The sequence below is a fragment of the Pteropus medius genome, unplaced genomic scaffold (genome assembly GCF_902729225.1).
Source record: "Pteropus medius unplaced genomic scaffold, Ma_sr-lr_union100, whole genome shotgun sequence".
Lineage (NCBI taxonomy): Eukaryota > Metazoa > Chordata > Mammalia > Chiroptera > Pteropodidae > Pteropus > Pteropus medius.
In genome coordinates, this window is record NW_024351730.1 from 3,184,235 (window position 1) to 3,189,596 (window position 5,362).

Sequence of the window (5,362 nt, forward strand, 5' to 3'; positions counted from 1 at the left end):
CCATTGACACTGTACATAGTTATTACAATATTATAAACTACATTCCTTTTGATATACTTTAGATCCCCATGAATATTTTTTAATTACCAATTTGTACTTTTTAAACCCTTTTCCTTTTTCACCTACCCTCCATATTTCTTCCCTTCTGGCAGTCATCAAAATGTTCTCTGTATCTATGAGCTTGTTTCTGTTTTGTTTGTTTATTTTGTTCTTTAGAGTTCACATGTAAATGAACTGATTTGACCTTTGTCTTTGTCTTATTTATTCCACTCAGCATAATATCCTCTAGGTCCATTTATGTTGTTGCAGATTTCATTCTTTCTAATAGCTAAGAAATATTCTATTGTACCATCTCTTCTTTGTACATCTATCCATTGATGAACAACCAGGTTGCATCCATATCTTGGCTATTGTAAATGATGCTGCAATGAACATATGGATGTACATGTACTTCTGAAGTAATGTTTGGATAAATACCCAGAAGTTTTGTTACTGTGCCCTTCTTCATCTCTCGTTATAGCCTTTATTTTAAAACCTATTTTGTTTGGTATAAAGTATTGCAACTCTAGCTTTAAAAATGTTTTTTGTTTCCATTTTCAAAAATTGTTTTACTTTCCATCCTTTTACTTTCAATCTGAAGTGGGTTGCTTCTGGCAGCATATATATGGGTCTTGTTTTCTTATCCATTCAGCCACGCTGTCTTTTGATTGGAGCATTTAATTCATTTACATTTTAAGTAATTATTTATAGATATGTAATTATTGCCATTTTATTATTCATATTTTTAGTCTTTTTTTTTTTTTTATGAGGTAACCCTTGGTTGACCTCTCAGATTGCAAGGACCTTGTCACTTTATAATCCCTTTTTATTTTTTATTTTTTATTTTTCACGCCTACAGCACCTGGTCTTCCTAGGTGGTCTCCCATCCAAATACTACCAGGCCCGACCCTGCTTAGCTTATGAGATCAGACAGGATTGGGCTTGTTCAGGGTGGCATGGCCATAGACCCTTTTTTCTTCTTATTCTTAAAGAAATCCCTATAATTTTTCTTGTAATACTGGCTTGACGATGATGAACTCCTTTAGCTTTCTCTTGTCTGGGAAGCTCTTTACTTGTTCTTTGATTATAATGATAGCTTTGCTCAGTAGAGTAATCTTGTTGTAGGTCCTTGCTTTCCACCACTTTAAAGATATTTGTGGGAAGATTCTGGGAAACATGGCAGAGTGAGATGTCCTCAGATCTCTCCCCTCGAAACAATAATAAGCTAAACATCTAAAATTCAACAAAAACACCCAACTGCACGCCAGCACGTCCGGGCGTGGGACCTGCACATAAGAACTACCACAGGTCAGAACTCCGAGTGTTTGGGTAGTGGACTGGGGGAAATAAAGAAGCTGCCTCTCGCAGCTTCCAGAGCTCTCTGTAGGAGGAGGGGGAAGGGTGACAATGAGACAACTTCCCTGAACAGCCCTGTCTGGTAGTGCTGTGAGTTCCATACAGCCAGTGGCAGGGCCCAGTCATCAGAGCAGAAAGCAGAGAAGCAAAATGGGACCGCAGAGAAACGACAGTTGATTTTTACTGACCCGGGTTACAAAAGGAAGGCTGAGCCACAGACCCCAAATCCCAACCCAAAGGACCCCCTACCCCGTACCCTCCGAGACCAAACACTGCAGAACCCCAGGGGAATCTGAGTAAATGCTGCTGAGACTGTCTCTGATAATGACAAGGACTGAAACTGAGGGTAGCAAATGTGATTAAATATCTATCAGAAAATAAAAAGGCATTTTTAAGCTTTATATAAAGCAGGGATCCAAGAGGCTTAGATGCCACCTACTGGAAACCAAAAGAAAAGCGATTTCTTTACAGCGGGCTGAAGAGACACCTTTATATAACAAATCTTCTTTCTGGAAAAACAGTAGAATACACTTCTATTAATGCCCAGGTGGAGAAACAGTCCATTAAACACCATGAACAACCAAGGTGACAAGCCATCTCAGAAAGAAAGAGAAAAATTTCCAGAAAATAAGCTTACAGACATAGAAATATGTGACTTAAATGACAGAGAATTCAGGATGGTACTTCTGAAAGAACTCAATGAATTCCAAAATGAGTCATATCAACAATTTCATGAATTAAAAGACCAACTAGATTAGCAGAGCAAGGAGACTGAAAAGAACAGAATAGATCTTCTGGAGATTAAAAAAAACATACTTCGAGAGCTAAAAAATGAAATAGTAAGCTTGGGAAATAGAGATGACCAACTGGAGAAAAGGATCAGTGATACTGAAGACAGAAATCTAGAAATAAATCAGAAGGAAGAAGAGAGAAACCGAAGAATAAAAAATAATGAAAGAGAAATGCAAGAACTAGTTGATACCATCAGGAGAGGAAAAGGAACAGGGACTAGAAAGCATTTTCAGACAAATAGTGGACGAGATTTTTCAAATCTAAGGAATAAGCTGGAGCTTGGAATTCAAGAAGTCAACAGAACACCCACTTATCTAAACCCAAAAAGGCCTTCACCAAGACACATTGTATCAAAGTTATCAAAAATCAATGACAAAGATAGAATTCTCAGGGCAGCCAGGAAGAAGAAAACAGTAACTTAAAAAGGAAAACCCATTAGATTATAGTTGGAATTCTCAACACAAACCTTACAAGCCAGAAAGGTATAAAATCAAATATTTAAAATATTAAGCGAAAGGAACTATCAGCCTAGAATAATGTATCCAGCTAAGTAAGGTCTACTTTAGATATAAAGGAGAAATTAAGACCTTTCCAGACATACAAAAATTGAGAGAATGCTCCACTATGAGGTTTGCACTACAGGAAATACTGAAAGGTGTCACCTCAACTAAAACAAAATAACAAAACAAAACAAAAAATATGTAATTAGGAGTAAAGTGGCTATCAGGCAAATAGAAGCAGGGGAGAGCGATTCTTACTAAGAACAGGGCATTCTAAGCTTAAACAATAAGAGAATTACTATAGCAAGATAGTAATGAACATTCAGTATATGTAGAGACAAATTGAGATAACAATGACTGAAAAGGGGAGGATTCAAAGATACGAATACATAAAAGGGAATGGAGATAAGGCACACGCAAAAGAAAATGGATGACTGTAAATATATAAATATCTTTTACATAGTCATAATGGCAACCACACACAGAAGATTCAGAATGGAAGTATGTAACATAAAACAAGAAGAACCAGAAGCAAAACCCACAAAAGCCAACCAATATAAAGAAAACAGAAACACAAGGACAAGGAAGCAATGGAAACACTGACCCACCAGAAAGAAAAAGATAAGATGTCTATAAGAAGACCACATTTATCAATAATCATCCTAAATGTAAATAGATAAATTCACAAATAAAAAGGCACAGAGCTACAGATTGGATCAAAAAACAAAAGCCAACCCTATGTTGCCTCCCGGAGACACATCTCAGCTCCAAAACAAATATAGACTCAAAGTGAAAGGGTGGAAAAATGATATTTCAAGCAAATGACATTCAGAGAAAAGTGGGAGTAGCAGTACTCATATCAGACAAAATAGACTTCAAATAAAAAAGGTAACGGCAGATACTAAAGTCTACGGCCATGCTACTCTGAACATGCCCAATCCCGTCTGATCTCGGAAGCTAAGCAGGGTCGAGCTTGGTTAGTACTTGAATGGGGAGACTACCTAGGAAGACCAGGTGTTGTAGGCGTTTTAAAAAACAACAACAACAACAAACAAACAAATAAAAAAAGTGAGGGACACTTCATAGTGATAAAGGGAATCATGCACCAGGAAGACATAACAATTATTAATATCTATGCTCCCAATCAGGGAGCCCTGAAATATGTAAAGCAATTACTAATAGAACTAAAGGAAGAAACATAAAAAACACTATGGTAGTAGGGGAACTAAATACTCACTGGCAGATATGGACAGATCATCCAAACAGAAAATCAATAAGGAAATAACCTCCTTTAATGACACATTAGACCAACTGGACATAGTTTACATTTACAGAGCCTTCCATCTCAAAACAGCTGCTTATACATTCTTCTCTAGTGCACATGGAACATTCTCAAGAATTGACCACATATTTGTTGAGGTAGACTCAACAAATATAAGAGGATTGAAATCATACCAACCATATTCTCTGATCATAATGCTCTAAAACTAGAGGTCACCTGCAAAAAGAAATCAGAAAGAACCACAAATACATGGAGATTAAACATGCTACTGAAGAATAACTGTGTCAGAGAAAAAATAAAAGGAGAGATCAAGAGATACATAGAAACAAATGATAATGAATTTTTGGAACACGGCAAAAGTGGTCCTAAGGAAAGTTCATATCATTGCAGGCCTATCTCCAAAAACAAGAATGAGCCTGAATAAACAACCCAACACTTTATTTAAAAAACTAGAAAAGGAAGAACAAATGAAGCCTAAAGTCAGCAGATGGAAAGAAATCATTGAAATTATAGCAGAAATAAATGAAATTGAAAACAAAATACAATAGAAAAAAAATGCACCAAAGAGTTGGTTCTTTGAGAAGCTTAATAAAATTGACAAACTGCTGGCTAGACTCTCTAAAGAAAAAAGAGAAAGGATACAAATAATCAAAATCAGGGATGAAAGAGGGTAAATTACAACTGACATTGCAGAAATACAAAAGATCATACAAGAATACTATGAAAAAGTATATAACACCAAATTTAATAACCTAGAAAAATGAACCAGTACTTAGAAAATATACAACCTTTCTAGACTGAATCAAGAACTGGAAAATCTAAATAGGCTGATTAGCAGTATGAAAATTGAAACAATCATCAAAAACCTACCAAAAAGTCCAGGACCAGACAATTTCACCATTGAATTCTACCAAATATTCGAAGAAGATTTAATATCTATTCTCCTCAAACTCTTCCAAAAAAAATGAAGAGCAGGCAATACTACCCAATATATTTAATGAGGCCAATATTACCCTGATACTAAAACCTGGTAAAGATAACACACAAAAAAGGATACTACAGACCAATATCTCTCATGAACACAGATGCATAAATCCTAAATAAGACACCAGGGAACCAAGTACAGCAACATATTAAAAAAATTATACACCACGATCAAGTGGGCTTCATCACAGGGGCACAAGGATGGTTCAACATACTCAAATCGATTAATATGATACACCACATAAACAAATTAAAAAAATAAGAATCATATGATCATATCAAGAGATGAAAAAAATGCCTTCAACAAGATACATTATCCATTTATGATCAAAACACTTCACAAAATCGATATAGAAGGAGAGTACCTTAACAGAATAAAAACCATCTATGACAAAACCCTCAATCAACA

At 35.7% G+C, this 5,362-nt stretch overlaps 2 pseudogenes; one reads left to right on the forward strand and one right to left on the reverse strand.

The window, feature by feature from the left end:
* Positions 1-889: 889 nt before the first annotated feature.
* LOC120588573 (uncharacterized) lies at positions 890-1,007 on the reverse strand (annotated as a pseudogene).
* A 2,586-nt stretch (positions 1,008-3,593) lies between these two features.
* On the forward strand, positions 3,594-3,713 carry LOC120588595 (uncharacterized; annotated as a pseudogene).
* Positions 3,714-5,362: the final 1,649 nt, after the last annotated feature.